Source organism: Lactuca virosa, chromosome 9, assembly GCF_052849685.1.
Source record: "Lactuca virosa cultivar CGN04683 chromosome 9, Lactuca_virosa_CGN04683_v6, whole genome shotgun sequence".
Taxonomy (NCBI): Eukaryota; Viridiplantae; Streptophyta; class Magnoliopsida; order Asterales; family Asteraceae; genus Lactuca; species Lactuca virosa.
Window position 1 is genome coordinate 37,111,059 of NC_136434.1, and position 22,991 is coordinate 37,134,049.

Genomic DNA, 22,991 nt, shown 5'->3' on the forward strand with positions numbered 1-22,991 from the left:
GAGCTCGTATGCGAAAGTTATGAATTTTTGAAGTTCGAGGCACGCATACCAAAGCTTATCCGAAGAGTACGCCCAGCGTTAATCAGGGTTCAGCACCCTATAAATAGATGTCGTGGGCTGCCGAGTTTTAGTGCTCAAATTCTTCTCTCTCACTTGTTATTGCCTCGTTTTGCGTGCAACTTATACCCCGAAGCCCCGGTATCATTTCTGAGACCCGAAGCAAGTCCCGAAGCCCCGAAGATCCCGAGAAATATAGTTTTCGAGCCGAAACTTTGCCCGCGTGAAGCCCGGTTTTGGAGAAAACGTCCCGTTTTTATCGGAAAAGATTATTTTAATAGACGAGGTGTTGTCCGATCATCGTCTTATCAGGTGAGTGTGTAGTCACTTTGTTCTAACACATAAATATGAAGTATTTGCTATGAAATATGTGATATGTGTTAATAAGTTGTTCGTTTATTTGAGATGGGTGTTGAATGCAATGTTTGGTACAGGTTTTAAATAAGTTAAACTGTATATGTATTTTATATCTACGAATATGATGGGGAAAACATGGGTAGATAAATGATGAGGTATGAAAGATGATTCAGAATAATATTGGCAGATGCACCAAATAGTGAATGTCATAATCCTGGCAGATGCGCTTAAAGGATAATGTTGGCAGATGCGCCTAATAGTGAATGTCATAATCCTGACAGATGCGCTTAAAGGATAATGTTGGCAGATGCGCCTAATAGTGAATGTCGTAATCCTGGCAGAGGCGCTTAAAGGATAAAGTTGGCAGATGCGCCTTATGTAGCAATGGATTTTGTGCCAATTCCTTAGGTCAATCCTTAGGAATGAATGAATGAAGGATAGTTGATTCTTAGGGTAAAACCTTAAGAAATAAAGAAGATAATGGGGATAGGTAATTGGGTTGATTGGTTGATGATTAAATATAATAATTGTATTATTGTGGGTTGAAAACCCTATATGCTCACCAGGCTCCCAAGCCTGACCCACTCAGTTTTCTTTGTATTACAGGAAGTGGCTCAAGAGCATAAGTTGGTTGACATGACGAGAGATAATGGATTATAGGCCAGTAGTTATAAATAACTGTTGTAAGGTCTATTTTGATCTGTTTATGCTTTTGGTTTGTATCGGAACATGACATCCCGAGATTTTGTTATATAATGAAAATACATTTCTTTAAGAAATGCTTTTGATAAATTCTTATCATATTTCGTTTTGGGAACAAATTCCGCAATAGTTTTCTTTAAATGATTACTCTGATTTTAAAATAAAGCATAAACAAACCGGTCTTTTCTGGCCGTGAAATTGGGGATGTCACAGTTGGTATCAGAGCATTAGTTTAAGCGAACTAGGAATTTGTAGGATTTCTAGACTTAAACTTAGAATGCTAAGCGATGATTGTGAGATGAGTGTCTACCATATTTTAGACACGAGCACTAGTATATTTTAGGAAAGATGCCTAAAATGCTTTTATGTGCTAAATGTTATATCTTTGCCATATATGATATTAGTTGTTCGGATCTATGGTCTGTTGCCGACCGGATCTGGAAACCTTACGTGTTTAGGATTTTGAGCGTATGACTACGATATTAGAACTAGCATGTAAACATTTTGGAGTGATAAGGAGATTTATACGTCTATCGTAAATAAAGCTTTCCTATCTTAAACTTCTCGCCTAAGTACACCGAACGTCTGCTTGGGTGTACAAAACGTTATGGTGAAGACTCGTAGAGAATTGAGTAAATGGAGGAAATGAAAGGCTTATGATAGTGAATGACACCTATCGGAAGATATCGTAAGAGTGGTATCTTGCCTTTAGAATATGTCTGATAAAATAATGGAACGTTTAGAGGACTACTGTACGTCTAAAGTACACCTTCGATTGGTAGGATGATGGAACGATTGGTGTAATTCTTGAAGTTGTCCCATCGTCTGGAATTTCCATCACCAACAGTTTGTCTGGTCTGGTATCGATGCATGCAATAGGAGTTCTAGTCTTGCTATATGTCTTAGCTTGTTCCCCTCTATACAGTGCTGGTTCGAAGACTAGGCAAAGATCGGAGACTAAACACGAATCATCAATTCCTTTGACCATTCGTTTTGAGCCTCCAATTCTTTTAGAAATGCTAACGAGGTTCGAGTTGAAGTAGAATTGATGATTGAAGATACGCATGGAAGAAGTCCTAGTAGAGTCTAGGAAAATTTTATGATTAATTGGACACATTCGTATGTGTTAAATTGTTTTGTGATTTTAGGACTTGGAGACTGCGAGACAATACTTGGGACGAGTATGAGTAGGTGTGAATAGTAGTAGAGATCTATACTACTGGAAGCACAGGACTCACGCTTGGATCAGGGAAAGTCACAAGGTTACCAAGAAGCTAGTAATTGATTCCGTTTTATTCAAGTATGTCATTACCATTGTTTCGGCAATGACTAGTAAGATGGTTGTTATTCCAACCCTAGTGGTCATATCGAATTGAGTCCGACTACAATGAGTTTGTTACGTGGTTCGGAGAACCAAGCTCGATGTAACATCTGACTTAAGTCAGAAGGGTGAAATCAATGCGACCAATTGTATCGCGCTCGTTGTTAAAGAAGTTAGTAGCTAGAAATGCTACATGTTAAAATGTGGTTATATCGCATTAGAATATGAAGGAAGGTATATTCCATTCTGGAATTTGACTCTAAGAGACTTGAGTCTAAGCGTTGCATCATACGATGAGAGATCATTAGAGCATGACCCATCGGTCTGTTACAATAGATAAAGGAAAGTATGTATCCTAAGAAGAAGAAGGAGTCCACAATAAGGACTTATTGTGTAACTTGAAGGTTATGATTGAAAGTCCAACATAGTACGAAAAGCAGATGCAAGATTGAGCATCGTCTGCAGTCAAGAAGCCCTAGAGTTAGATACTCTTTCGAGGAAACATAGAAGTTACGGTTATTACTTAGGATGGAAAAATAACGTATTGAATCATTATACAACTCCTATTTTCGTTGATGATTTCGGGACGTAATCATCCTAAGAGGGAGATAATTGTAACGCCCGTAGATCCGGGCTAGTCAATTTAGAGACGATAAGCATCAAAAATGAATTTTTGATGGAAGATTATTTAGAATGAGTAATCTTAACTAAGTTTTAGTATATGTTACAAGGATTCTGTACATATAAAGAACGCCGAAATCCGAGTTATAACGAAGAAGTTATGACATGTCGAAGTTTCGCGACAGAACCGGCACGACACTATATGACGTAAAATACAAATTTAAGATAGAGAGATATCTAGCCTTAGTGATCTAAACGAAAATCGTAGAATACGTTAAACCGAGAGGCTCAAGAGCATAAGTTTTCTTTGTATTACAGGAAGTGGCTCAAGAGCATAAGTTGGTTGACATGACGAGAGATAATGGATTATAGGCCAGTAGTTATAAATAACTGTTGTAAGGTCTATTTTGATCTGTTTATGCTTTTGGTCTGTATCGGAACATGACATCCCGAGATTTTGTTATATAATGAAAATACATTTCTTTAAGAAATGCTTTTGATAAATTCTTATCATATTTCATTTTGGGAACAAATTCCACAATAGTTTTCTTTAAATGATTACTCTGATTTTAAAATAAAGCATAAACAAACTGGTCTTTTCTGGCCGTGAAATTGGGGATGTCACATCGACCACTGGTAATAAGGTTTTAAATCCATATACATCTTGTTGCTGCCTGGATGAATTGAGTACATGGTCTTGTGAGATTCTTCCATCATAAGATCTTTCATTCCTCCCATCTTAGGCACCCAAATCCTGTTTTGGAATACCTTCAATCCTTGGCCGTTTGTACCCAATTTCAACGTTTTGCCTAAATGCTCTTCTTTTCAATTATCTCCTTCCAAAGCTTCTTCCTAAGCTTTCTCAATACTTTCTACACTTGTTGAGACAATTTCAATCCTTAACGCTCTTGGACTTTTCCTCTCTAGGTTTATCGTTCTACTCAAAGCATCTGCTACGACATTTGCTTTACCAAGGTGGTAAAGTATCTCACAATCATAATCCTTGAGTAATTCTAGCCAATGTCGTTGTCTCATATTCAATTCCTTTTGACCAAAGATATACTGGGGACTCTTATGATCAGTGAAAAGCTTACACTTTATGTCATAAAGATAATGTCTCCATATCTTTAGCACAAATTGTAACGCCCCGATTCTCATGTATTGATTTAATATGAAGTTCTTTGATTTCAAGGTCTACTCGACGAGTTGGTTGCCCTACTCGTCGAGTAGCAGTGGGTTGGTCCGCGTGTTTTAGTGACTTACTCGCCGAGTCCAAGAAGGGACTCGACGAGTAGGAGCTGGCATATGAAACCCTAAATCCCGGGGTTTTGCACCCTATTTAAAGAATGATAAGCCTCCTTCAGCCTCTTTACAATCCCTTGAGAGCTCAGCAAAACCCTAATACGTGTGTGTGTGTAATCCATTGTGTTTTAAGCTTTGAAAGAGGATTATTGGGGAGAAAGGCTTGGAGAAACAAGTGGCTAGAAGCAAGGAACTTGTGGGGGGTCAGAAATCTACCTCAGTTAGCATCATTTGGAGGTATCAAGTCGTCACCTTTACCTCATTTCTTTCTAGATCTCATTTTGGTGAAGTTTAGAGTTATTTTGGATTGGTTATGATGATATTGTGGTGTATGAGCTAGATCTGAAGTTGCAACTTCAGATCTGGACCCTTCTTGGGTTCTAGGTTCATAAAGTCTCGAGCTTGGTCATGTATGAAGCCTTCCTTGTGTGTAAAACTCCATTATAATCTTAGATTTGTCATTTAGAGCCTTTAGAGCCATGTATGCATGTAAAGTTTGCAACTTTACGTGATAAACATGCCTTAGAAGCTTGGATCTACAATATGGAGTCGTTGCATGGCTTAAAAAGTGTCTGTATGAGTGAAGGTCTGAAGGGGCTCGGCGAGTTGCATAGTCAACTCGGCGAGCCACATGAAGATGGCCATGTACTCGACGAGTTGGATGAACAACTCGGCGAGTCAGTTGAAGATTGCCTTGGACTCGGCAAGTCAGTCGAAGACTCGGCGAGTCGGCTAGGGTTCTCTCAACCTTTGGACACGTATGAACTCGTCGAGTTATAAGGGAACTCGACGAGTCAACCTAGGATTTCACGACTTCTCGAGTTCAGGAAGAACTCGATGAGTCGGTGAACTGCACTCGACGAGTTGGGTCAACATGGACTGTTGACTTTGACTGTGGACGTGGACTTTGACCAAGGGTCGACCAGTTGACCTCTGGGGTATTTTTGGTAATTTGGAAATTTATGAAAAAGGCTTTTGTGGTAACTTTAGGAGGAGGAGTTCGTGTTGGAGATCCGAGAGTTGAGCTCATCATTTCAGCACGACACTTGAGAGGTGAGTTATCCTCACTATATCAGTAGGGTCTAAGGCACCAAGGCCGGCCATTTTAGTTGTTATCTTGGTTATAGTATGCTGCATGTGGTTATGATCTGTTAGATCGGTATCAGGATAGACAGTATGTTGTTATGTTCTTATGATCCGTTAGGATCGGTATGTTAGTGACCTGGTTAGGTTGGTGCTCTGGTTACGAAAGATTGCTATGATCGATGATCTGTGAGATAGTTATATCTAATATCTGTATATGCTAGTATATGTTAGTCATGTGCACATGGTTATTTGCTTGATGTTTGGGTTGAGGCGGTCCTGCTTTGTGCTGAAGGCCAACATACCCTACAAGCGGTCCGAATAGACTGTAGGCCCGTAAGGCGGTCCAGTCACACCGAAGGCTCGGGATAGATCCAGATAGACTGCAGGCCCTGCAGGGCGGCCCAGTCATGTCGAAGTCCCAGTATGCATGTTGTTGATTATCTGTTATTGATATGGCATTATCAGTGTGGTATTGGTATTTTGGGGGTAGCTCACTAAGCTCTCGGGCTTACAGTTTCAGTTTATTGTTTCAGGTACTTCCGGAGATCATGGCAAGGCGAAGGCTTGACTGTACCGCTCCTCATCCATATGATTATATTTCTGGGACACTCTGATGGATAATATTTTGAAAACATTTTGTAAAACACTATTTGATTTCTTGGTTGAAAAAGTTTAAATTTGGCTTAAAACTTTTGGATGTTACACAAATACTACTAGTTCCAACTCCAGATCATAAGTGGGGTAGTTTTTCTCGTGTTCTTTCAGTTGTCGAGATGCATAGGTGATTACTTTATCTCTCTAGGTCAGAACACAACCTAACCCAACTTCAGATGCATCACTATAAAATGTGAAGTCTTAAACTCCGTTAGGTAAAGAAAGAATCGGTGCTTTACACAACTTCTTCTTTAATTCCTCGAAAGCTTCTTCATGCTTCTCACTCCATGTATATGTAGCTCCTTTATGGGTAAAAGCTATTAATTGAGCAGTTATGGAAGAAAATCCTTGGATAAACCTTTTGTAATATACAGCTAATACCAGAAAGCTTCGAATTTTGGTGGGACTTTTTGGCCGTTCCCACTTCATCACAGCTTCGATCTTTGTTGGGTCAACCATTATTCCTTCCTGGTTAACCATGTGACCCAAGAATTGGACTTCCCGAATCCAAAAACCACACTTAGAGAACTTTGCGTACAACTTCTTCTTTTTCAGGAATTATAATACCTCGTGCAAGTGTTTGCCATGCTCCTGTTCACTCTTCGAGTATATGAGAATATCATCTATGAACACTATTATGGATTTGTCGAGGAATGGTTTACATACCCTATTCATGAAATCTTTAAATGTTGATGGAGTGTTGGTTAGCCCAAATGACATAACCAAAAACTCATAGTGTCCATATCTCATTCAAAAACCAGTCTTCTTTATGTCCTGCTCTCTCACCTTTAACTGATGATATCCTGACCTAAGATCGATCTTCGAAAAATAGCTCGCACTCTGCATTTGATCGAACAGGTCGTTAATCCTTAGTAATGGGTACTTGTTCTTCATCGTTGCCTTGTTCAGCTCTCTATAATTTATACACATCATCATGCTCCCGCCCTTCTTCTTTACGAATAACACCGAATCTCCCTAGGGTGATGAACTAGGTCTAATGAAACCCTTGTCCAACAACTCCTAAAGTTGTATCATTAGCTCATTCATCTCGGTTGGTGCTAATCGGTAAGGTGCTTTCACTATAAGTTTGGTTCCTGGTAACAAGTCTATCCTAAACTCTACTTGACTATCAGGGGGTAATCCTGGAAGATCTTCGGGAAACGCTTCCGGAAAGTTGCACACCACGAGTATCCTTCACATCTAGTTCTTCTCCTTCTTTGTATCGATCATGAATGTAAGGTATGATGTACATCCTTTGGATAAACACTTTTTGGCATTCATCAGGGAGATGATTCCAAAATTTACTCTATGTTTGTCCCCTTATACCATAAATGGTTCTCTTCCAGGTGGTTTGATCACTACAATCTTCTTTCTACACTTGATGTCAGCATCATTTGAACTAAGCCAATCCATTCCTAGCACTATTTCGAAGCAATTTAACTCAATGGGAAACAATTCCTCATGGAATTTATTCTCATTCAAGTGGATGACGATGTTTTTATGCAATCACAAACATACACGAATTTTCCACTAGCAACTTTAACTACTAAAGCACTATCTAGTTTATCTACATGCAATGATAGTCTTCTACCAAATTTATGTGATATAAAGGAGTAGTTAGTTGCAGAATCAAACATTATATTGGCAGGAAAATCATTTACAAGAAAGGTACCTGAAGCGACATCTGCTTCCTCCTTTGTTGATTCCAGTGCCATCTGGAATGCTCTCTCCTTTGGCCTAGGCGGCACATTGGCCTTTGCAACCTCCTTCTTCTTCGGGCAGTCCTTCACAATATGCCCTTCCTCATTACATTCGTAACACACCTTTTTGTTGGATGTACACTATTTGGCGTAATGACCAATCCTCCCATACTTGTAAAAGGTCAACTCCTCGCCACATTTGCCATAGTGCTTCTTCTTGCACCTCTCATAGCATTTTGCTTCTCCTCCACCTCCAAACTTTTTGGAACCAGATTTTGAAAATATGCTATTCTTTTTAAACCTTGAAGATCCATAAAGTTTCCTTTTCTCTCCAACCTCCGTTCTCTCCAGACCCTTCTCCCGAAGTTGGGTCTCCATATTCTTGGTTGCTCTAACAGTTGCCTTCAAAGTGGTTGCCATCTTTACCGTTGGATCAAAGTTTGTTGGTAGTCTGTTAGCAAACTCCTCTATCTTGTAGATTTTAGTAGGCACCAAGTAGGTAAATAGCTTCATCTTCTCGGTGAGTGCGGTGGCATACTCATCAACGCTCATGTTCCTCTTTTCCAGGTTCTGAAACTTGTTGTTCAGGTCTATTAGATCCACCTCTGAGCAGTACTGCATCTTCAACTGCTCTAGGAATGCTTCCCAAGACATCCTTAGGGCTTCTCCCTATGACATTGTATATGCCAACAACTTCCACCAACTTAAAACATCGATCTTCAGTTGTCTGACTGCAAGGACGGTTTTCTACTTGTTGCTGTAGTTGCAGCTCACAAATACCATCTCCATCTTGGAGATCCAGTCCATAAACTCTACTATATTTGGACTTCCATAAAGACTTGGTGGCTTGGCGCCCATGAAGTCTTTATACTTACACTCACGTCCATCATTTCCTTCATTCCTTCTCTCAGGGTTATCTCTTCTAACCACTTGAGGTTCTGCTCGACTAACAGTCCTGCTATAATTTCCTTCCTCAGACTGTTCTATATTCAACTCAGGTTGCTTAACAGACGATGTAGGCTCTCTACCGTTCTCACGGATTAGCTGCCTCATTTCCTCTCTTTGTTCGGCTAAAAGAGCCCTAAGTGTTTCCATAGTGACACGTTCAACTATTGACACTTCTTCGGGTGCATGCTCAATAACTCGTGGCTCAGGCTGGTGGTTTCCATTAACATTTCCTAAACTATTGCGTGTTCTTACCATAACATTCTATACACCAAAGTGAACGTTCAGTGTACAGTAACGAGAATTAAGGCAGGGGAAGCTCTATTTACGATATATGTATAAATCTCCTTATCATTCCGAAAAATTATATGTCAGTTCTAATATCGTGATTAAACGTTTAGAAACCTGAACACATAAATTTTCCAGATCCGGTCGGCAATAGACCATAGATTCGATCAAATAATCTTTACTATATTATTAAACATATTGCCCGTTTCTTGAAAATTAAGAGGTACAATACCTATATCCTCATGTACAATAATATTAAGCTTATAATCACATATACACGGTATTACCTTATCGAAGATGTTAACCTAATCTTCTCTACGCACAACAACCGCCATCAGAAAATCGAAACCCTATTCTTTCCGTCTCCTTCCTACACACAACACTACTCACCAAATCAAAGAAAATCTCTACTGTCTCTCTCTTGGCGTCGTTGCTGAATGTCTCAGCGCTTCCACCGTCGCCATCTGACCTCGGATGGTACGCCACAGGATCTTCGAAGGAGCACAGAAGTGAATGGGACCATGAGACGGCGTTATCGTTTATTATCTTCGGTGGAGTATAATTGGTGATGTTTATTGATTTTTTTGGCATTATCGTTTTCGCATGAATAGTAACTTGGTCGCTTTTCTTCTGGTTCTTCTTGGCACAGGTAATTGTTCATTAAATTTAGGCAATCAGTCTTAGGGTTTATAAGGGACATGTTGATTCTGTATAATTAAATTGTTGTGTGCTCTATTTTGTTTTGGCTCCGGTTAGCAGGCGTCATCTTTGTTTACGGCAGCTCAGTCGTCGGAGTTCACGGAAAATGACGTAATGCCATCGTGATTGGCTTAATCTTCTGTGAGTTATAATGAACAAGTTAAGTAATTTGTTAACTATGTTTTCAGTTGAATGTGAACACCTTCCTAATTTATGATGTTCGTGTTTACTCTCTCTCTCTCTCTCTAAGAAGTAAACCCAGCCTCGTGTCGCCTTCAATCACCCAACGCTGCTATGGGCGAAACCCAAACTTTTCACAGCAAAGTTTAATGTGTCACAAAGAAAAGATATGGAGAAATTGAAGACAATTATGACGACAGAACAGATGAAAGCGACTTTTCCTCAGAATTTTTATACTAGTCGGAGGTAAATCCATGTCTCTTCTATTCGATTCATCTAATAATCGATTTTTTGTTCATATGTTTTTACTGTTCGTGGGTTATCTTTTATGCAGGTTCATTAACGATCGTATTGGTTTTGTATGACCATCTGTTAGTTTATTTATATGTGCGTACAGGCAAATTTCATTTCTAAAGTTGGGGATCCTCAATCTCAAGAGCAACTAATTTGTTGTAGAAGTCTGTCCACCCTATCCTCTGGGTAAAGCATCATATGGAATCGCTAAAGATAGCTACACATAAAAGGTACATATTTTTGGAGACATTGAAATTTATGTGTGCAATTCTCACAAACAACTTCTGATATGCTTTTCATTTTTTTTCTTCTGTAATATGCTCTTCTGTGCACCTCTGTCTGGGGCAACTGAGTCATAGCTTTGGGGATTCACCCATCAGTAAGCGAATTAGATTTGATGTATTTTCATGTTGTTGAAGCTTGTACTTCCTTTTTCATATATTATTTAACTATTATGCTTAAAGTAGTTGCTTTTATATGTTAGGAAAAGTTAAATGACGAGGAATTGCTAACTAATGTTTGTTGATGATGCCAAACAATTATTTGATGAAATGCCAAAGTAGGTCATTCATATGTATAAAGACACACCTTCGATGTTAGTATTAGCGGTGAAACAAACATTCTACTAACTACAACTATTTGATATTTTTGGTTGTGAATTCATCTTTATCATCTAGGTTCAAGGATCGTGTGATGAACAACCTGCTAGCTTCTAAGACGAAGGTATTACAAACCTATTTCCATTGTGTATTAGTAGTTAGTACCATGGTTATAGTTTTGCAATCTGTTTTAGGGTTTATTTAGGTTGGATTTATTGTATGAGAATTAGGGGTTGTATGTTGAATCCATTACCCTGTCTCTAACATTGTCTGCATGTTCACATGTATCTGGGACAGCTGGCATTGTCGATCTCTCTTCTCATCTGCTTTAAGCTTTGTTCTTGGAGGTGAGTCACTTTTTGTTTTCCCATAACCTAATTTGACTAGTCACTTGTTTATTTTTGCTATTTGATTCGTTTTTTAGTTATGTAAGCTTTAATGTGTGGACAAAGGGAATACTCGAATAGGTATTGGGTGTTAAAAGGTCTTTAATTGGGTATAAATTACTTTTTAGGTTTTCATTTGTATATTTCATTGAGATTGTTTTTTTAGGTTCAACAAATTACGCATAAATTTTATGTTCAAATCATTTAAATCAAAGGTACGTTTGTTGTTTGTAATTTAGGTATTACGGTTGCTAAAAATTAGAAACTGATGTGTTGTAGGATGTTGGAAATTTGATAAATTATAGTCATATGTGGAATTCATGACCACTTTAGCATAATTATTACATATCCAACGAGAACCAAGTCTTCATTTCATAAATTGATCCATCTTGAAATTGGGGTTCAAACCTAAAGAAGTTGACTGGTTGGAAACTTTAATGATTTTGTTTTTATCTAGGCTTTCATCTCATTGAATTTAATTTGCTTCTGTCGTATCCTCATACCACGTCTCATACTTGGCTCAGGGGTAGCTGAATTGTTGTGGTAATTCCCTTGCTATTGTTGAATCAGTTGCTGAGTTTATAGCTTTTTACTTTGGAAAGAGTTTTAAAAAATAATTTATTCATTAGTTTGATTTTTAATTTTTTAATCTGATAGCTCTTGAATTCACTTTAAGTTGTGAAATTTTCTGCTTATTTAAATGATTTTCAGAGAACAAGGGAGGATGTAAAAAGTTGTAATCATGGTCCAATTTGTTTGTTTATATCTCAAGAAAAAATGGCAGTTCATACAAAACTAAGGGCCTTGTAATGCTTCATTTACAGAAATTTGTTAAGACAACTTTGTTACTTCACTAATTGTAGTTGCTTGGTGATTATTAATACTGTATTGTCTCCATCTCTCTGTTCATTTCACCATATCCCTGTTCAGCGTGTATACAAGACATAACTTATTTATCAACCATAAGAAGGAACAATATAAACCAGTTATATATAATTGGTACTAAGTGCATGTCCAACAAACTAAACTACACTTGAGTGTAGGGGGTGAGATGATCTTCAGTTTATTGCATCAGATAAAAGATCTTGAGAGATGGGTGAAGGAAATGAAGGAAGTTTGGTCATGATCTTACCGAGTTAAAGATGTTGAGAAAGGAAAGGCGACTAATGAAGATCCTACTATAAAGAGACTTTCAAAGATGGAGAATTCTTTGAGGAAAGAAAGTGGGCAAGTAGATAGGGAAAATCAGAAGTAGACGTTTTGAAAATTCTTTTCACATGGTATATATTTTGTTGCTCATTTATTTGTTTGTCATATATATATTTAGATGCTATCGATCTTCAAATCACTTGTAAATAAAAAAGACATTTTCTGTAATTTTATTTATAGAAGCTGAATCTCCAATATCTTAGTCACAAGTTGCTAAACAATGATCATCTTACAGATAGAAAATATGCTAAACATTAATCATCTTACAGACAAAAAATAAAAAGTATAGAATGACAAAATTAAAGACAATCAAATCAATTAGAATAACAAATTTGGAAGGATGGCCGTATGAATGTTATGCTATACACTAAACTAATATAATAGTGCAGGAATCGATGTGATAAAAGTGACAAAAATAAAAATAAGACGGAGAGAATACGGATAGTCATTCATAAAGATCCAAACGAAACCAATGATAGAAAATGTAAAATCCCCAAACTGCCCATATTGAGCAAGGTAAAACAAAAATCTTCATAAAACACGTACCAGTTACCATCCTACTACTTTCATTGATAAACAATTTCGGATAAAAAAAATAGATTTTCGTTAAATCAAACTCCAATTCAATAAGATAATAGCATATCTTTTTTGATAAAGACAAATCATTTTTTAACAAACTAATAAATTCATTTCAAACTTGACAAATTCCAATATCATATTTCATAATAATGATAATCGTTTTAAATGATTTATTCAAAACTACCTAAACAATAAGATTAATATTAAAATATAAATAAATATCTATTTAAAGTTTAAACTAATACTTTTATATTTTAGTCCAATAAATATTTTTGGAAAATGACAATTGTTACGAAATTGACATTTTTTTATCAATATTATTTGAAAATGACTATTGTTACACAAAATAACAATATATTTTTTTAACCCAAAATAGTTCCGTACGTTTCTATTTAACCAAAACGACATTTGTTTATATCCAAATTAACTACAAATTATGAAATTGTTTATTTTAGCATCTTACTTATATTTTCTATTTTTATCGTCTAATTGTAAGAAATTATGTACAAACCTTTATTGATGGTAGTTCCCTTGGACATCGATTAGTCACTTGACCTCAGTCCACCACCTAGACCTAGACCTATTAATGGTCTCCACCTAAGTGTCATTTATCCGTTATTGTGACAAAACAACAAATTAAATCATAATTATACTGAAAAAAACGAAGATTTAATCGGATTTGTAATCAACAATGTACATTTTTATAAAAAATAACAATGTACATTTATTTTTAATCCATAACAACATTTTCTTTTTTAAACAAAAAACATCAACATGCTTCTATTTTTAATTCAAAACAACAAATAAAAATGGACATTTCCGTATGACAAATAAATAGCGAAAAGAAACGATTCGTCGAAAAGTAACTTATGTTCCTTGAAATATAACGTGTTTCTGAATGAAAATAATTTCCAAAACTAACTATTCGCATCTCCAACTTTATCCATAAGGATATCACGTATCAATAAAAAATATTCGTGAAGTCTAACGAACAATTCAACGACAATGAAGTTTATACATCAAATGTGTTGTATAAAAATGTTGCACGACTAACAATATACAATCAATCATGTGTTCATACACATTTGTAAACAAGCAAAACACTTCATTTTTATTCTTACTGACTCTACAACTAATTTCTGAGAAATTTTATTTGCACCCGTCGCTTAGCGCGGGTAAACGGCTAGTAGCATCCTAAAGCATATAAGGCATCTTATAGCTATGACATAAATCATTCAGCACATGAGGTTGCGTTCTTTTTGTATGCTCGATCCAAAAACAGGACGCACACATACACAATCAATGTGTGTGTGTCGGTGTGCTAATCAACAAAAAAAGAGACCATTGTCTCTCTTGATGGTTTTTTCTAAATAATAATAAAAAAATTGCATCATTTAAATGCATAAGATTTTTTTTTAATTTTTTACTTCAAATTAATAAGTTCCCAATCTCTGTAATCGAATATTGATTTAATAATTACTTGTTGGTTCTTTCCCTTAATTGTAAGGAACGAAAGAAATTTATCAAATAAAAACAATCGATTCACGATATGATTTTGCAACAGCTATTTGGTTTGTTGGTTTGTTCTCTCTGTCTCTCTCTATCTCTCTCTCTCTCTCTCTCTATATATATATATATATATATATATATATATATATATATATATATATATATATATATATTCTTCTAAAATTGGAATGGATTCTGTTGTTCAAAAATATCTACAATAGAACCCTTCTAGTAAAATGATTGGTAGTAAAAGTTGAATGATTTACAACTTGTAAAGGCCATATTTTGAAGAGAGAAACGCTTTGTGTAGATTAGTAAGGATCGACTAACATATGAGAGTTACATATGAGACGGATAAACCGGACAAGGGACATGATAAAAATATCAAAAAATCATGTGAGAACCTGACCCCACCTGTTTCCGTACGGGATATCTTTACAATGTTATCAGGTTCGGGGTGGGGGCGGGTTGGGTTTTAACACCGTTTAGTTTTCAAGGTCGGGGTCGGGAGCCCTCCTCCCCAATAGCTAGAGGGAGCTTCGAAATTATTATGTTATGTTTAGCTATTACATTTTTAAAAATAAATATTACACTAATTAGAGTAATCATTGTCACTTCTAGAAAACATAGGGTTTTCCTACGGAAAATAGCTACGGAAAATTTCCGTAGCTAATTAGCTACGGAATTGCTACGGATCAGCTACAGAATGGGATGCCCTAGTTTAGTAACGGAATAGTTACAGATGCTAGTCCGTAGCTATTCTGTAGCTAATTAGCTACAGAATAGCTACGGAATAGCTACAGATTCTAATCCGGAGCTATTCCGTAGCTAATTAGCTACGGAATGGCTACAGAATACCTACGAATACTAATTACCTACGGATTAGCTACGACGTATGCTTTCCGTTAGAATTCAGTAGCTAATCCGCAGCTAAGTAGCTACAGATTAGCTACGGATTTTTCTTATTTTCGATTTTTCGGGCACCAAACGTCGTTTTCTTCGCTTAGTTTTTTTCACATCTCTACTATACATGATTATCTATATTTTCACCAACTTATAGATATTAATATCATTCATAAAATCGTGTGCCCCTTCGGGATGAGTACTCGTTTCACATTTTAACATTGTAATGCCTATACTTTTCACCAATTTGTGATGGATTATGTTTGTATATGTATATTTATATACTTGAATGAGTTGTGGTATATGTGTACGTGTATATGTGTATGTATACGTGTTTGTGAGATGTATATGAACGTATTCATAAGCATTATAGTGTTAAACCACTAAACGAGCAATGAATCCCGTATGTGCACACGACTTTATAAATGTTATTAATAGCTATAAATTGGTGAAAATATAGATAATCATGTATAATAGAGGTGTGAAAAAAACGGAGCGAAAAAAACGACGTTTGGTGCCTGAAAAATTGAAAATAAGAAAAATCTGTAGCTAATCCGTAGCTAATTAGCTACGGATTAGCTACCGAATTCTAACGGAAAGCATACTCCGTAGCTAATCCGTAGCTAATTTGCTATGGATCATTGTATTGGTAGCCAACTTCTAGTGATGACAAAATGATGAATGAGTCAATTATTGTAGTGATTCAACAACATGATGAAGGAGTCGATTATTAGAAGGAAATGTGTTTTTATTTTTGAGCTAGTTAAATGCAAGATATACATGTTTATTATAACATCTTACTTTCATTTTGTCTTACTTATAACGTTGTACTTTCAAAAATGTTCCTAATTATGGCTATATTAAAAAAATAAATGAAAGTACATTACTATATTTGTATTTTTTGTGATCATTGATTATGGTGTGTTGAAACATGAACAATATGATTCAAAACCCAAATTGAAGAACACTTGTCGGCCTTTATCGATTCAACTTACTCGGTAATTTGCCAAGCAATCCACCATATAATTCTCAAATTTGTGTATGTAAGCATTTAAATAAACATTTGTAGTTGACACTTTTAATGTGTATTATTAGGCACATTTAATGTATTATTAGACAATGTTCATTAGTAATATGTATTTGTATTTGATACCTTTTTAGGTTTATTAGGTTTATTGTAATGTTATTTGTTTTTTGGTTCAATTTCAATATTATTATTAGTTTAATGTAATGAGTTTTTTCAATCTTTTGAACAAAAAAAAATGGATTTTTTTATAAATTTTTGTTGTTTTTTTTATTTTAAATTAAAAGTAATTACCTACGGATTACCTACGGAAAATCCGTAGGTAATGTGAGTCGTAGCAATTCCATAGCTATATATTTCCATAGTAAATCTGTAGCTATTCTGTAGCCATTTGGATCCGTAGCTATTCCGTAGGTATCCATTTCCGTAGCTATTCTGTAGGAAATCTGTAGCTACTTATTTCCGTAGCTATTCTGTAGCTATTTTAGCTACGGAAAGTTCCGTAGCTATTCCGTGGCGATTCCGTAGCTAATCCGTAGCTATAATTTTCCCACGGGCCATTATGCTACAAACATTTTTCCGTAGCAATTCCATAGCTATTTACTTATAGCTACGGAATAGCTACGGATTGTGCTGTAGCTATTACATCAGTTTTCTAGTAGTGTGTATAATATATATGTTTTTTATTTATTTTGAATAATTAAGGTAACGTTTAAAGTTAAATGAAATAAACAAGTGATTTCCGCCCCCAGTTTGTTTTCGGTAATCCTTAAGACATAGACGCTTAATTATGTTTGTGCTTTTCCATCATATTTCTTGAAGACGTCGTGGAAAGCGAATTTTCAATGGACCAAAAGCAGGCCCGGTCCTGACGGTGGGCAACCCGGGCGGTCGCCCAGGACCCATGCCTCTAAGAGGCCCAAAATTTCTAGAGTATATATAGTATAATTATATAAAAAAAAAACTAACTTATCTAAAAATGTTATGAGAAATATTTTTCTTTAAATTAGTTTTTTTTGTAATGTTTTGACATATTTATATTTTTTTAATATTAATAGTGAATTTTATAACACTGTGTGTATTTTCTATTTAATTTTTACTATATATATATATATATATGACTTTGGGGCCATTTTTTTCTTTTCGCCCTGGACCCACTATATCTTTGGACCCGCCCTCACCAAAAAATAACACATTGGGCCCACTATATCTTTGGACCCGCCCTCACCAAAAGGCATCCCAAGAATAACACATTATTTCAACGACACTACGAACATGGTGTTGAATACATTGGATGACATGGAGGATAGGAGCTGTATGAACACTTAAAAGAGACATACACATTAACTACACTGCTGATCAGTACATGATCTTTCCAATAACAAGTAAATATTGCAACCTAACTATAATTCTAGTTCAAAAGCATCCATGATCACTCTAATATGCCTTCTACTTATAAGATTTTGCTAACAATGCTTGTGATTGTCTCTCGAACCTGAATCCACTGGCTTTCGAGTCATCTGCAGACCAAACAAAGATGCCGTTCAGTTTTCCCTTACTCTTAAGATTCTGGCACGCCGTAAAGAACCCCTTGTCTGGTTTTAAGCCGCCACTCGAATCAGTGCTAAAGCTGACTAACAACTTACGACCATCATAATTAGACGCCTGCGCATCAAAGAACCTCAGAAACTGAGCCACAGTGGTGCCTCTGTCGTAAGCATAAAACTGGAAATTGACGTAGTCGAAAACACGTGCATAACTCCTCCATAGAGCTAAGTAATGCCTCTGAACTTCGCCATCATCGAATGGAGCAATTGAAGCAAATGAAATGACTCGATTGTTTTTTAGAGTCGTCACAAGTCGTCCTATGCACTGTGCGAAGATGGTAGGTGTAGCATCGAAATGCTCATAATCGATATCGATTCCATCTAAATGATACTGTTTTATAACACGAGTGAGGGAAGAAACAGCGTTAGATACCCATGAATCTATCGAGAAAGCAGTGAAATTAACAGAACGACTTCCAACACTGTCCCCTCCAATGCTTAACGCAACTTTAACATTCGAATGTTGGCGTTTGATTGAAAGAACCTGAGAGGGGCTGAGATTGTCGGAATCCCAGAAGATATTAAACTTTCCGTTGGTCGGTGTGGGGGAGGATCCAAGGGTGTAATCAATGGCAAAAGAGAGGATGAAATGGACCTGGATATTAGGGTTTATGGGTACATCGGAAAATCGAACATTTTCAAAGTTAGCTCCTATGTACTCACGAAAAACAACAGCTCCTGTGAAGATATGATCTCCATGAGCATGTAGAATGATTAAAGCGAGAAAAAGCTTCCAATGGCTCATGGCTAGCTCTGTATGTGTGTCCTCATCGGCTTTCTGGCTCGTGTATAAATACTAATTTCCAGCAGAATTCCTCAGAGACTTTTTCAAACTAAACCACACGTAAGATGCAGTATTTTGCATGAAACATGAACTTAAATTCATGGTCTTTTTGGCTCTTTAGAGTAAATTATACTGCCTGCAATATTCTAAGCATTTGTAATAAGATATTTTACTTTTCTTTTGGGCTTTGCTATCTGTTTTATATGAAAACGACAATGGCAGTCATCCATGCATATGCATCGAGCTATATACTAGTTGTGTTTGGGACCTCGAGTGTTTCCTTTTGGTCGATAGGGGAGTTGGTACATTTTGTCAACATTCTGTTAGACGAGAACAATATTGAATGTTTTCTAATGACTTTTTCTTCAAATAAGAACATGTCAGATTGGATACGGAACAAGATACGAAATTGTTTTAAAATAAAAGATTCCACCAACAAGAGCTCAAATCAAAACCCCAAGGGATATACAATATATTTGTATTTGTGGGTACCATCTATTTCTTAATTAAGGGTCATGTTGCTTGCTGAAAGTGTTAAAATTATCATGATTCATGTATGTAAAACCTAAAGATTTTTAAATGAATACTTTGTAAATCTATCAAAATAAATTTGAATGTATTTAGTGTTAGGAAGAATGTACTTTTGTTTTGAAAGATTTATGACAACACTTTACATTTTTAATAGAAAAGGAAATGTGATAATTAAATTCTTGCATTTAAATTCTTTCATATCATACAAACCAAAAAGCTTGTCTTATTCGATTATTTGGATATATGGACCGAGTCTCCTGTTATTTAGTAGTCGGGATCATCCATCACTAATTGATAACTTAAGATTCCTTTTTGTTCTGCATACATTCTACTAGCCGATATGTAAAACATACATTAATATATTTTAGATTTGGCGCCAAAAATTGTCTCTGCTAAAACTCTGAAAATTAACATGAATAGGAAAAAAAAAAAAAAAAAAAAAGCTCTCCTAATTGACTAATTAATTTCTATCAAAAATGTTTTTTTCCAAAAGATTTATTCTGCCTTGTGCTTTGAAGACTTTGAGACATCATCAGCCCGGTTATCCCACCTACCAACAAGCTTCAAAATCTCATCAATTAAGGAATTAAACATCTCAATCGCCACAAGCACGGAAAGGGAAAGAGTCATGGCTTTGATTTTTCCATTCCGGAAGTAATCGCAAGGGTCGGAATGGGAATTGAAAACCCGGTCTCCGGCTGTGAAAGGTGAGACGGTGAAATTCCGCCAGGAATTGCATTGGTCCCCGTTTGAAAGCTGGGAGTAGGTGACAAGAGTGTGGTCGATTCCGAAGAAGGAATTGCGAGTGAACCATATGATGAAGATTCCGACGTATAATCTGATGACGAGATAGCAGCAGTAAAAAATACGGATGCCACCTCGCCAATGTTTGAAAATATCATGTACCTATCTATAAAGTCAATCAAATAAAATTACCTTCTATTAGATTTTTTTAACAAAAATGGTTTAATTTTAAATGTAAATAGTAATCAATCTATAACTCTTATAACGGTGGTCACACCAGCTTAAGGGCGTGTTTGGCAAAAATAGCTGTCAGGGCCGGTCCTGAGGATTCAAATGCCCAGGACGAGCCAGTAAAAAAAGGCCCTTAGGCCTAACGTGCAACGATTTAAATTATATAAACTAAATTTTTTTTCGAACGACAATAAACTTTACAGAAATAAACATAGCAAAATCATAGTATTTTAATAAGTAATTACATATCAAAACAGCTAACCAAAGACTCGTGAAGCTCTTCTACCATTCTATACCCGTTCACAATTCAGTTACAAAATTCCCAAAAATGTTCTCCAAGTTGGTAGGTCCATACATACCATACATCTACCATAAGAAAAAGACATGGTTTGAAAATTGGCAACTAACCTAGCAAATATATATGGAAAAAATGACAAATTTGCTCAAATAATAGGCAATGACTAGTGGTCATTCTTTAATCAATTTCAAGGCATATAATACATTTTGGTTCAGCCCTCCTTCAAACTGTGAACAAGCAAGAAAAAAAATTGGTATGTAGTGCCAATTAAACTAGGTATATACACTCTTTCTTTGTTCATTTTATGTATTTCATTATATCATTTTATGACTATAGAGACAATTCTATGAGGCAAAACATCAAACATCTATAGTGCATATAGATTAGGCCCTCATGAAGCAAAAAAGTCATTAAAGTATTCAACATTTAAGTAGCATGCGTTGTTCAACAAGTTTGAACCACTTAAATTTTAAAACATAGTTTTCATATTTCTATTAATTTGTACAACAATACAATTATCATATATGGGAATAACACTAAAATTCAATGAACTTATCCAAAGAAACCTGGTCGTGAATTCCTCTGATAGAACACTACCAGAAAGCATTACGACATACCCAAATTCAATGTTTTTCTATTTTAAAATTACTTGGAATTTAAACCGTTAATTTTCTTTATATTTTTATTTTTCTACAATCAAAATAAGGAACAAAGAGGAAGACGTGGTGGTGTTCTGTTTATCGTCATCAATGTAAAATTAAAAAGAAAGAAGACTAATGTTAGGTTGAAATCGATTACCTGATTAGTAGGACTGCAATGGATCAGCGTATTATCGAGTGAGTTTTCGTAATCGATTAATCACCTACGCTTGAATGATCGCTTATGCCTTTTACAACTGATCGATAAGAGAGTATTTGGGCCTGATCCTCAATATAATACTAAAAAAATGGGCCCCCTTAAAAAACGGGCCCTGTTCATATGCCCATCTTGCCCCTCTTAATAACCGGCCCTGGTAGCTGTTAGCTGTTAGCTAGAAGCGGATAGCGGGTAGCTATTAGCTGGAAGCGGATAGCGGGTAGCTGTTAGCTTGAAGCGGATAGCGGGTAGCGTGTAGCGGGTAGCTGGTAGCGAGAAGCTGTAGCTTTTACTTGTTATATTAGTGTTTGGGAAAAGTAGCTGGAAGCTTTTGAAATATATAAAATTACATAAAAGGACAATTGATTAAAAATAAATAAATATATAAATATATTTTTAAGGGTAATTATGGAAATTGATTTCAAAAGTTCAATAGCGTTTTGTTAAACGCTACATGAAGTAGCTTTTAGATTTGGAGCGTTTTGTTTAAACTAAAAGTTAAACGCCCGTACTATCAAACAAAGCTTTTTTTTTAAACAATAGGGTTTTGTCAAAAGCTAAAAACTAGAACCTCTCAAACGCTTCCAAAAGCTCCGTGTCAAACATGTCCTAAATTTAAATCAATTCACCAACAATTAGATCAGTCTTTTTGATAATAATAAAAAAAAAGTTCAAAGGAATAACTATAAGGGTCTGCTTGTAGTTTGGAATGGAACGAATCCATGATCATTTTTTGTTAGTTTTTTGCAAATGAATGAATTTTCATTTGGTTTTTGTATTATATATAAGTACAATCATAATTTTAACATTATTAAAAACATGTTTTAATTATAAGCGTAAATTAACTTGTGTTGTTTTTTGATTTTTACTGTCTTTGATCAAAAACTGAAACATTTTCCAATGGTCATTATTCAACGTTTCATATAAATTTTGGTTAAGAACCTTGAAATAAGTACCAAAATCGATAGGTCGGGGTTAAGGCAGGTGCAATATGTACATGGGAACAGGGCCCAAAATTTGAAGGGGCCCAAAAAAAAAATTATGGTGTGTCCGTTTCAGCCCAAGCAATCCAACAGCAGCAGTGAGGCACAGCGCCAAACCAAAGACAAAAGCGCACGAAGCAGCGATCGATTGCAGCAAACCAGCAACATCTTAAAAAAAATCGATTGCAGCAATAGCAATCCTCCGATACAACAGATTCTACTATTCTAGGTGAGGGTCGATCACTTATTCACTTTATCAATGATTCTTCTTTTTCATTCTTGATTGTTGGTAATGTAATAGATTATGAGAAATTAAGGAATGAGGAATAAGGAATTAAGGATTATGATTTGTAAATTATAATTGTCAATTCAATTGCATACTTGAATCAGTTGAATGATTGAATGAATTATAGATTAAATATATTATCAATTTTTCATATTCATGGTATGTTTAATTGTGTAATTGTTTAACTGTTTATCTTTTAACTGTTTAATTTTTTAGATTCTTGAATGTTATTCATGAATGTTTAATTGTTTATCACT

At 35.7% G+C, this 22,991-nt stretch overlaps 1 pseudogene; it reads right to left on the reverse strand.

Annotated features, from left to right (window-relative positions):
• Nucleotides 1–17,652: 17,652 nt before the first annotated feature.
• Nucleotides 17,653–18,882, reverse strand: LOC145136260 (chitinase 2 pseudogene; annotated as a pseudogene).
• Nucleotides 18,883–22,991: the final 4,109 nt, after the last annotated feature.